The following is a 12497-nucleotide window of genomic DNA, read 5'->3' as shown; positions in this document are numbered from 1 at the left end:
ATCAACACAGAGTGCAAGTCCTGCTTCTTGCTTCTGACCCTTCTCAGAGAGTTCCCATTTCAGCCTGCCAGTGTACTACCCCTGGGCATAGAACACAGACTGGTGGGTTTGAGATGCTCTTTTGCTTTGTTTTGTTTTTCAATAGGCTATGTCTTCCAAGTTAAGTAGGGCTGGAAGCTGTAATAGCTAGTTCAGGCCACTAGGGTGCCATTTAGGAAATAGCTTCCTCAGTAAAATGGTGTAAATTAGCATTGTAATTTAGCGAGAGTAGGCTACTCTTGGGCAAATTAGTGCTTTAAGGCAGTGGGATCATTTAATGCATGCAACTGAGTGGCATCCTAGTGACCTGTGATCCTTAATGCTCCATCTGAGTGGTCCACACAAAGGAGGAGGCATTCCTATTGGAGAGAGCATCCAGTTTAATTATAGTCTGGGAAGAGACAGACCAAGCATCTTTGGGAGGTCACGGAGTCCTCCCTGTCTTCTGTAAGTAGGACTGATCTCAAACCACCACAGACACACTGTATAACTTTTTCCAGGGCAGGCCATACAAAGTGCTGAGTAGCTCTGCAACTTTCAGAAAAATGACTTTGAAAGAAGGAGTTTGAATGGTTGATGATACAGTAGTAGGTATGAAAGGAATCCAAACAGTCATTCATACCAATAAGAATGTTTTGTAAGTGTCCTGGCACAACTTCCTGTTGGTATGCAAATAATGCCCAGGAGACTTCTGGTGTGATCTTCCTCAGTCAACAAAATGCTGCATAAACAAGTAACTATTAATACCTTCAACATACATCTTATACACTAGCTACAGGCCAGTCTCTCAATAGATACCCACAAATACAATTTTGCCTTCCTATCTTTCTGAAAACATTTGTCTTTTTCCCTAATACCTTTTAAAAACATTGTAGCACACCGAAAACCCTGGAGATGATCTGTCTTGCTAAATGAGGCTGTGGCAAATCAGTCCCTTCTAAATAATGAACGTTCTCGAGACAGATGCCTTAGTAGCTATTCAGTTTTCTTTTAATGAACTCATTCAATTTAGGCAACTCATCTTCACACCACTGAAAGAGAATTGTCAAGGCACATCTCTAGTCTGTCTCTCTCTTACTTTCCCACCCCATGAAGTAGGACAATTTACTTGATCTATGATCAGATAGATTTTCTACAGGACATCCATGTTCCATCTAATCTGCTATGAGCTGAATCGTGTGCCCATGATTTAGAACTTGAGACTTGTAAACCCCCTGGGCTTGTGGGTGTATACTTATCTAGAAATAGGATCTTTGCAGGTGTAATCAAGTTGAACATGCTGTCTAGTTTTTATCAACTTGACACAAACTAGAGTTACACAGGAAGAGGGACTTTCTACTGAGGAATGGCCTCCATTAGACTAGCTTATCAGCAAGCCTACAGGGCATTTTCTTGATTAATGTGGGAGGGCCCAGCCCACTGTGGACAATGCTATCCCTGGATGAGTAGTGCTGGGTTGAAACCAGACAGGGCTGTATCCCGCAGATACCATGCTTTTCTTGTACATAGATGCCTCCACTAACCTTCAATTTGTGCAGTACTGGGTTATCAATGACAAGATGAAGCAGTCATAACACAGCTTGTCTTAGAAGCTGTGTGAATGTATGAATGTGATCTCTCCCTCAGAACAGCTTACTGTGTCTGATCTTGTGACTACTGAGATGATCCTACATCTGTAGGATTTGTGAGGTGATGGTGGAGGTACAGTAACAAAATGGAATGTCAACTTGATGGGATTTCAAATCACTGAGGAGATACACTTTGAGCATGCTTCCAGAACCCACCCTGATGAGATAATGTCCTGGATTGAATCTTAAATGAGGAAAGAGAAACTGAGCTGAACACCAACATCTATCTCTCCCTGCTTCCTGACAGCGGACGCTATGTCCCAACAGGCCCTGCCGACACTGGCCGCCTTGCTGTCCCTGACAGCAGATGCCATGTCCCAACAGGCCCTGCCGACACTGGCTGTCTTGCTGTCCCTTGCCCTTCACCAGCCACATTGGAGTGCAGCAGACTTCCTTCCATGACAATTTCCAACTTGCTCTCCTCTGAGAAGTTCCTGCTAGACTCTGATATTCTAGGGTCCCTGTACAGGCTCTCCTGGTTCCTTGAAATTCTTCTTCTGAGTTACAAGAGATCTCATCTTCCTTATTTCATGACAAGCTCAAAGTTGTCTTTGATTTTTTTAAATCTTCAGACACCTGTGTTGGACCTAGAACCTAGAACCTAGGAATCATTCAATATGAATTTTTTAGATGAGTGAATGACTGGAAGGGCTTTAAGCAGGGCAATAACTTGGCTTGTCATTTTAAAAATAGACTTTTTATTTTAGAATGTATTACAGAATAAATGCAAGAATATTGTGGTGCTCCTGTTTCCCCGTTATCAATATCCTACCTTGGTGTGGTAGATTCATTACAATTACTGGAACAGTATTGGTACATTGTGATGAATGGAGTCCATACTTCATTCAAGTTTTCTCCCTAAGGTTAGCTCATATTTATGCTGTATCTAATTGTCATATCTTCTTTGACTTCTCACAGATATGACAATGTATATACATTCTGTAATTTTAAGGTCTTCATATTTTGAGAAATTAGAATTAGTTGTTTATTGTTTATAGACACTCCTTTAATTGGAAATCAGGAGATATTTTCCCTCACAATTACACTAATGTCTTTTGAGAAAGAGGAAGTGGCAGAGGGCCTTCCTCACCATGTCTTGTCACAGCCATGCACCGTCACCATGATAGCTGTTAACAGCGATTTTGACCCCTAATGACTGGGTGTCAGTCTCTCTGTGGTGGAGTTACTCCTGTCCCTCACTCCATACTCTCCTCACTGCATGAAAGTCACAGAATATAACTCACACTTGGTTTTCACCTCATTAATGACAGAGATACTCCATACACGGCAATGCTTCTGCTCAATACAGTTGCCCTTTGCTTCCCAGCCGTGTGAAGACTTTTTGTGTATGAGCACTTCCTTATTTACTGACGGATATGACAGCCTCAGTCTGTGTATCTCCTCCCAAGTTCTAGATTCAGCCATTCTCTAAAGAAGACCAGCTGCTTCCATTGAAGAATCATATTAAAAATCAATATCTATGCACTCCATGTACTCAAGATGCTAGGGAGTCTTTGCTGTTGAGCCCTCTCATGATTTCAGAGTGTTCCATCCATGGTTGACTGGTTCATTGCTTTTAGGCCTGCAGCAAGGTAGAAACTCATAGTGGGTAGGAATCTGCTCACTTAATGGTAGGCAGGAAGTAGACAGGAAGGGACCAGGACAAGATACACATATCAAATGCATGCTCCAAGTAATCTACTTCCTCCAACTTAGCCCTATCCCTAACAGTCATTCAGCTATGAATTCATCAATGGAAAACTTCACTGCTGGGGCTGGAGAGATGGCTCACTGGTTAAGAGCACTGACTGTTCTTCCAGAGGTCCTGAGTTCAATTCCCAGAAACTACATGTATAGTAGGATCTGATCCCCTCTTCTGTCATACAGGTACACATGCAAGTGTTTGAAACCAAGGGCATGCATTTGATATGTGTACACAAAATACATACATAAATAAATAAACCTTTATTTTAAAATTTCACTGCTGGTTAGAGAGCTAGTGATCCCATCACCTCTCCACAACATCACCCTATGAAAACCAAACCTTTAACTCATTAATGGACTTTGTGAGGGACAGTGGGCTCCCTTGGTTTCAAACATAATTCAGTCAGCACTTTATTCTTTGCTGCCTTCAGTAAGGTTCTTTCAGGCATCTGTGGTCTATGTAGAACTTTTGGTCACATCTTACATCTCATCCTAGGTTGCCCAAAATTTTCACTTGAAAAAGTTTGGCCGGAAAAAAAACCCAAAAAAATGTAAAGTTTGGCTGAGATTTACTCTATACTGTAAAGTTTTTAGAACTTCTTCATGTGGCTTGGTCAGATTCTTGAGTTCAACATTACAGTACTACTTGCCCTACAAAATACCCTATCCCTCACCTATTCAACTTCTACTGTCAACTCTGACTACCATTGTTTCTTATTTCCATATCTTTGCTTTTTCATGGCTGCCATAGGGTTGGCTCTTTGGACTGCCTCCTTTGTGGTGGGGGTAATCATTTATAGGTGTGGGAAGGCATCTAATTATAAAAATCATTGAAATATAATTAGCAATTCTCCAATAACAAATGATGGTGAGCTACAGATGAACTATTCTAAAGGCTTCATCTGGGTAGATGTCTCCATTTGACTGTGTTACAACGGATGATCATATTGACTTAGAAACACGACTCAGTCACAGGCTTAGGGAAAAATCTTAGCTGCTAGTTTTGCATGTGCTGTCCACAGGGTCATTTCATAGTTCTATAATTACATTGCTAAGACATTTTTATCACTAAGATTAAATTTACTATTTTCAAACAAAACTATCCTGTATGTGTGTATATGTGGTAATCTTGAGGCTTTTGTATCCCTCCATCTATTCATCCATTGTTGAACTGACCTAAAATTTTGACCCAAACCAACAATACATGCTGAAATGAACATGCAGGGAAAGCTTATCTTTTTGTAACATGCTGATACCAAGTACCCTATTTTACTTAAGTGTCTGGTTAACCATAGCCTCAGTTCTAATTGTTGAGCCATGTTACTGAAATTAGTAGGTAGCATTCTCACCCTCAAAAGCAGGCAGTAAGCTTGGAGAAGAAAAATAACAGTGGAGCAAGAATAGTTGAAGGCTGTATTGATCATCCATTTGATTAGACTAATAAGGACATATGAATTCAACTTGATCCTAGTGATGAAGTCCTGGAGAGATGCGCCATGAAGTCCTACTTTCTACATACACAGAGTCACTCTGGTCTACTTCCTCTACAGGCCAATAGCTGGGGGATTATTTTGTTCTTGCAGTATATGAGCCAACAGAGCTCATAGAGTAAAGAACAAAGCATCATATGAGGTATTAGACGCCTGGATCCTAACCTCAGTCCTTCCTGGTTAAGCTCCATCAGCTTGCTAAGCCTGTTTCTTCATACCTGCTGCAACCCCTGCCTTATCAAGGGTAGACAGATACAGTGCCACCTTCCGGCAGAGCAGTTGCCACAGGCAGTCTGAACCAGCACAGGACCATGCTGTTTTTCATGCTCAGTGACATATTTTTTAAACATTTCAGTCAACCTCTTCAAGTTAGGAAATCATGTATAAAGCCAAGGCTTCTACTTTAAAAATAAAAGAACTAAAGACTCTTATACTCCTGGGTCTACATGTCCAAGAGCCAAGGAGCAGTCCAGCTCATGAACCATAGTAGCACTCCAGGCTATGGAGAATCTGAGCCTTCCCAGTTGTCTCTGCTTTATATAATAATCATAACTATTGGATTATAATTGACAACCATTGTTAGAGAGAGTTGTGGAATGCCTGAGCAGCAGCCATAAGAGTAGGGCTGAGGCAACCCTCCAGAGAGGTGGTTCTCAACTGTGGGCTGTGACACTTTCAGAAGTGGCCCATATCAGATATCCTGCATATTAGATATTCACATTACAATTCATAACAGTAGCAAAACTAAAGCTATGAAGAAGCAATGAAAATAATTCTGTTTGGTGGTCACCATGGCATGAGGGACTGTGCTAACAGGCTGCAGCACTGGGAAAGTTGGCCACCACTGCTCCAGAGTGACAGAAGGGACATGTGCACAGCTCTTGCTCAAGCACCTGGTCTGTCCTATGTTGTTCCATGGTCTTTGTGATTCAAACATGCTCAGTTAGGGAACTGCTTTTTAGACATGCACTCTGACATCAAACAATTTGTCCAGAAAGTTTCTTAAAGGTGAAGAATGCCAAAGGGTCTCCCTTCTGACACTGAGTGGGACACGTATCACATCCATCGGCTACTGTGAGTGGGGTCACACTTTTCTGCTCTCCTCACTGTTCTGTTCAAATTGGAAATCCCGAATCTTGCATCATCATCACCATCATCATCTCCATCACTGTCCTCATCTTCTCTCAGTCTAGCTGGCGGTCTTTCCCTGCTGTGATCTCACAAGAAAATTAGTATTTGTAAGAATGATTTTGTGTCAGGAACAGTAGCAGAAGCCTGCAATGACAGTACTTGGGAGGCTGAGGCAGGAGAGTCCAAAGCAAACCTGGGCCACGTTGCAAGGCTCTGTTTTTAAAATCTAATTGATTAGTTAATTAGCCATTAATCCTATGTTTCTTTGATGCCTACTGTATGTCTTATTTTATAATCTATAGCTATACAAATGTAGGTGAACCCTGATTTGGCTAGAAGAAGTTAAGAAACAGTGAACATGTAGAGGAAAAGTTAAATTATAGATTATAATGGTAACATGGAACTATAATAATGGCCATGAGATCTGAAACCACACAAAGAAATGTTAACAGTCAGTAGGAAAAACAAGACTTTTCAATGACACCAAAAGGTGCTTGTCAGAGCTTTAAAGATCTGTCTTACATTTACGAATGTGCAAAGAAATTGGGCTAGGCTTGTGGCCCAGTGGCAGAGTGTCTGTCAAGTGTTTCTGAGGCTCTGGGTTGGGTCTCAGAACCTCAATGAACAAATAAGTGAAACAAATAGAGTTTGTTTCACACATTGTAAGTTTAAGCAATAGAGGCTGAAGCTGTTCTTTCTTTATGAGAAACTTGACAAGAAAGACTGGAAGAGCACAGCCTGCTGTCTCATTGGTGGGGACCACAGCGCAGGGCCAGTGACCTTGCTGTGTCTCGGGCCCTCGGTGAGTCGGCACACTCTGCTAAGCCAGGATCCCTCCTGCTCTCTGCTTCTAGCTTTGAGTGATGTGAAGTGTATCTGAGGGCTCCTTTCTCATGAAGCATCTTCTTGCTTCGGTTTGGACTCTGCTGACATTACCTTACCTGGAACAGCGCTACACTTGTCCTCCCTCTGCTTTTATGTCTGTCAGTTGGGTGTCATAAAATCCTCTCTGTATTCATGTCTAGGATTCTCCAGAGGTGGCAGGATTATTGAAGTGACAGAGGAATCCCAGGACAATGGCTACTTCTTGTAAGCTTGTCATTTCTGTTGCATTGACCTTCTATAGCAGGCTTCTCACCTACTGAGCATAGGTTCCATGGGACGGTGAAAATGCTGACGGCCAGCACAGGAAAGAAGCAGCCTCCCAGGCAATGGCTTCAGGTGTTCAGCCCACCCTCGTTATACAACCCAAATCTCCCAACACCCAATATGAGATGCATGTTCCCAAAACCAGTGGACACATGAAAAATGCCTCCCTGTGGCTTGGCCTGGATCCTCTCCTCAGGCGTCCAGGAGTCTACCTACCCTGGGTGACTGAGGTGGTTTGGACGAGAAATGCCCCTCAGATGCCTTGGGTACATGAACACTTGGTTCCCAGTTGGTAGAGCTGCTTAGGAGGTGTGACCTTGGTGAAGGAAGCATGTCCCGGCGTAGGCTTTGAGAACATGCAGCCTTGCCCTACTTTGAGTCTGCTCACTCTGCTTCATGAAGGCTATAGTTGAAGGCATGATCCCCTTGCTGCCACGCCTCCCCACTGTGATGGGTAAAAGCCTCTGGAGCCAAAATAAACTCTCTCTTCCTTAAATTGCCTTCGCCCATGATGTTTTATCACAACTGAAAAGCAGCTAGCACAGTAGCCTAAGACGCCAGGGAAGCCAGCCGAATCTCAAGGAACCCAGAACTTTTCGAGGAAATGGCCTCTGTTCCTGATCTATGTGACTCAGTATAGCTACCATGTGTTTGGTGGCATTTCTACTGGCATGCTCTGAAAACAAACACCTGCATGCCTGTGGCTTAAAGTCAAGGCTCAATGCTTGTCAACTATTTCCTCTGTGACTCCATTTACATGCAATTCAAATTTCACCTATGTCTTCATCACTTTTTAACATATACCTTTGATCTTATTGGGTAACTCTTTCTTTCGGTTATCCATTCTTCTAAAATGTCACCTGGACTCATTCCGGAGAGTGACAAGGTAGCAGTACTGAGCACTGCCAGTAGTGAATGAGTGGAACACTTGGTGAGTGGACACCACTCTGCAGCCGGTGAAAGAAATGTCGTGGTTGGTCACCGCCTGTGGTCTGAGTCCATTATTTACCTGTGGATTTGTGCTCTGCAGTTTGTATTCTCAGCTGATATGCCTTGGAAACTGAAACCTGAGCCCAGTTTTTCGGGAAATTGGAGTTACTTGGCTAAACCACAGTAACTGAATTTCATGCCTTATCGGAACTATGAAAAGTGAAGGCTGCTAGTGTTTGTATTTTGCCTTCACAGACCCAGAATGAGCCTGAAGCCAGCCAGACCCTTGACCTGAGATGTAATCTGCACACACCTCCCACCCTGACCTCCAAACACCTACTACAGTACTTTACGTCTAAGAAAAGCACTCCCTACTTCCTTCCTCAAGAAAGATTTTTGGAGATGTAACATAGTATGAGAAGCCAAGAGACCTCAGATCTTGGACAGGATCTGATATGGATTGTGTGCCATTTTAATGTTCTCTATCTTAAAAAATAATGAACTATGTGCTTAATTCTTTCCATACTACCTATGAAAATGTAAGAACCCTAGCTATTACAATGTCTTAGTCACTTCAACATGGAGCAGTAAAGTCCAGTCTCCTAGCATCTTCTCCCATTAGAAGTGTGAGCAATGTAGCCCAGGTGTTAGCCCTGCCTGCTCTGGTAGAATCCTGCTGCACATCCTCGGTGACACCATCTGTCAGTTTTCTGTTCTCCATGGAGGCTGGTCCACCAGCTTGCTTCCTGTACTTAATGCACACAATAAGTTATACCCCTTCCCCTCCATACAGAAAGAAAAGATATCTGCTCAAAATACGGTCTAGAGTCTTGATATTCTCAAAGCCCAGAGCTGGAGATGGTGCAGATCTCTGAATCAGTGCTCCCAAATGGCACTGACTTGCATACATTTCCCCAAAGGCTAAAATGACACCGATAACTTTCTGATGACTTTTAGATCTGAAGCTAGTCCATAAATGTTGGAATAAAGTATTTTACGATTTATGAAGCTAATTAAAGCCCAACTGCATCACCCCTGAGTGATATTCATTATGAATTCTCCCAACTGCTGAAATGAAGCTAGTGAAATGATGCTGCTTTCTCATTCCCACACAAAGCGTACGTATGTGGTAGGCTTAGTCATTTGATGAAAGGCTAAGCTGTGTAAAAGCTAAGTTAGACGTAAGTGGCAGTAATGCTGGCAAGGATGTAGAACAAGGGGAGCACTCCTCCACTGCTGTTGGGAGTGAAAACTATGGAAACCGATATGGTGGTTCCTCAGAAATGAGAATTGATCTACCTCAAGACCCAGCTGAGCACATACCCAAAGGACACTCCATCCTACCAAAGGACACTTGCACAACCATGTTCATTTCAGCTTTATTTCATAATAGCCAGAAACTGGAAACAACCTAGATGTCCCTCAACAGAAGAATGGATAAAGAAAATGGAGTACATTAGTGGTTTTTTTATGACATCATTAACTTTGCAGCCAAATGAATAGAACTAGAAGAAAATCATCCTGAGTGAAGTAAACTCAGACACAGAAAGATATAATATGAGCAGGGCCTTAACCAGTCATCATCACAGAGGCTTCCTCCAACAGCAGACGGGAACAGATGGAGAGACCAGACATTATGTGGAGAGAGAGTCTATATTGGAGGTTTCCATTGGGTCCTTTCCCTTTGAGCTCAGGGAACCCTGCAGAAGAGAAGAGGAGGCAGAAAGATTATAAGAGCCAGAGGAGATAGAAGATACCAGGAGAACAAGACCCTCTGAATCAGCTAAGAAAGGTGCATATGAGTTCACAAGAGACTGAAGCAGCAAATATAGGTCCTACAAGAGTTTACACCAGGTCCTCTGTGTATATATTGTAGCTATTAGCTTAGTGTTTTTATGGGAGTCTCAACCATGAGACTGAGTGGGTCTTTGACTCTTGTACCTTCTCTTGGGACTCTTTTCGCCCTGTTGGGTTGCCATGTTAAGTGGAGCTTAAACAAAAAAAATGAAAGAAAAGAAAATATCAGTATACTTTAAAAGAGATCTTCTTTGAAAGAGATGACCACCCTCTGTTGCTTTTCATATAATAGCATTAATGTACCTATGACTGACATGCATCTCCATTAATTAGTTAAAGCTTGATCTGCTTTATTTGCAGTAATCTATACTTGTCCAAAAACTTAATCATTAAAACAATGGACATTCATTGAGAAGATACAAATATATCGTGCTCATCCAATCATCTTCCATACTTTAGACTCAGAAGGCTGGTTCTCTTACAAGATTTTTGGAAACAGTTCATCATCTTGCTGCAATTTATAAATTTCCTTTTAGAGGAGGTATACTAACTAGACTTACTCTCCAAGATCTCTCTAATGTCATCTGTAATCTATGCTGTCTCCTTACTGAAGGAGAAATGCCACATTACAGACAAAGCCAAGACATCAGGTGCTACAAAGTAAGCTTCAGACAATCAGGGTTTTGGGAAACTTAAACAAACCACTTAGAGGTTACAATGCAGAAACTGGACCAATGAAAACACTTGTCATATTCTGAGATCCATCACAAAATGGCACTAGGACATAAATTGACATAAATAGACAGAGTGGAGAAGTTCATATTACTTTATTTCATCTTATTTACCTATTTAATTTCTACATATGGCTACTGATACAGATTTTCCATTTAATGTATTCATTTAACAATTCTTGTTTTAAGGTAATTTTTGTTCTTTAAAAATGTCAGAAAATATGATTGTAAATTTTCACCAACTGCCTAACATGAACAGGGTAAGGATGACACCAACAGACATGCTGGCATGAGGAGAAGAAAGACCATGAGTCCTCAACAAAGAACTAAATTCTCTGAAGGAATGCTGAGAAGGGGAGAAAAAGTCTTCCTTAGCAAAGAGCACACCAATTAGGTATCCAATACCAAATGGTCAACCATGAAAACATATGTGCAAGTAACATGATACAGGCTGAGCATGTTGTATTTATGTCTTTAAGTATATATGTATGTGTATACATGTACACACACACACACACACACACATATATATATATATATATATATATATATATATATATATATTGAGAAAAGAGACCATGAATTTGAAAGAGATACAGGAGGGGTTTATGGGAGGGCTTGAAGGGAAGAAAGGGAAGAAGAAAGTGATGTAATAATACTATAATCTTTTTTCTCTCGGCTTTTTATGTCAATTAGAAATAAGCTTGTTTTACATGTCAATCCCAGTTCCCTTTCCTTCCCCTCCTCCTCTGCCCCCCATTAACCCTCTATCCCATCCCCTTTCTGTCCCCAGGGAGGCTGAGGTCTTCCATGGGGGAATCTCCAAAGTTTGTCATATCATTTGGAGCAGGGCCTAGGCTGAGAGAGTATCCCTCTATGTGGAATGGGTTCTCAAAGTCCATTCGTATACTAGGGATAAATACTGATCCACTGCCAGAGGCCCCATAGATTGTCCAGGCCTCCTAAATGACACCCATGATCAGGGAGGGGGTCTGGGTTGGCCCTATGCTGGTTTCTCAAATATCAGTCTGGGGTCCATGAGTTCCCCCTTGTTCAGGTCAGCTGTTTCTGTGGGTTTCTCTAGCCTGGTCTTGACCCCTTTGCTCATCACTCCTCCCTCTCTGCAACTGGATTCCCAGAGTTTAGCTCAGTGTTAGCTGCCGGTCTCTGCTTCATACATCAGCTACTGTATGAAGGCTCTAGGATGGCATATAAAGTAGTCATCAATCTCACTACTGGGAAGAGCATTTAAGGTAACCTCTCTACTATTGCTTAGATTGTTAGTTGGGGTCATCCTTCTAGATATCTGAACATTTCCCTAGTGCCAGATTTCTCTTTAAACCTATAATGGCTCCCTCTATTATGATATCTCTTTTCTTGCTCTCCTCTATTCTTCCCCGGACTCAACCTTCCTGCTCCCTCATGTCCTCCTCTCCCCACTCCCTTCTTCCCTTCTCTTTCTCCTAACTCCCTCTCCCCTTCCTGTATGCTTCCAATTTGCTCAGGAGATCTTGTCCCTTTTCCCTTCTCCGGGGGACCATTTATGTCTCTCTTAGGGTCTTCCTTGTTTCCTAGCTTTTATGGTGGTGTGGATTGTATAAGAAATGCTTAAAAAATGTCAGACCACATATCTGAGTATATTTGGGAATCAACAAATTTATCTTGAAGAGTTTAAATAGAATGATATAGAGTTGGGTATGTAGAGATGGTAGGTGGATCTGGGAAGGGCTGGGAGGGAATATGATCAAAACACATTGTAGGAAACTTTGAATGAACTAATTCCATTTTTAATATCATAATCTCAATAAATAAAAGGAATGATTTTAAAAATGTCATTTGATGCCGGGCTGTGGTGGCACACGCCTTTAATCTCAGCACTTGGGAGGCAGAGGCAAGCA

The sequence above is a fragment of the Mesocricetus auratus genome, unplaced genomic scaffold (assembly GCF_017639785.1).
Source record: "Mesocricetus auratus isolate SY011 unplaced genomic scaffold, BCM_Maur_2.0 Super-Scaffold_4256, whole genome shotgun sequence".
Lineage (NCBI taxonomy): Eukaryota > Metazoa > Chordata > Mammalia > Rodentia > Cricetidae > Mesocricetus > Mesocricetus auratus.
The sequence above is the reverse complement of the archived record's forward strand: the minus strand, read 5'-3'. Positions refer to the sequence as shown.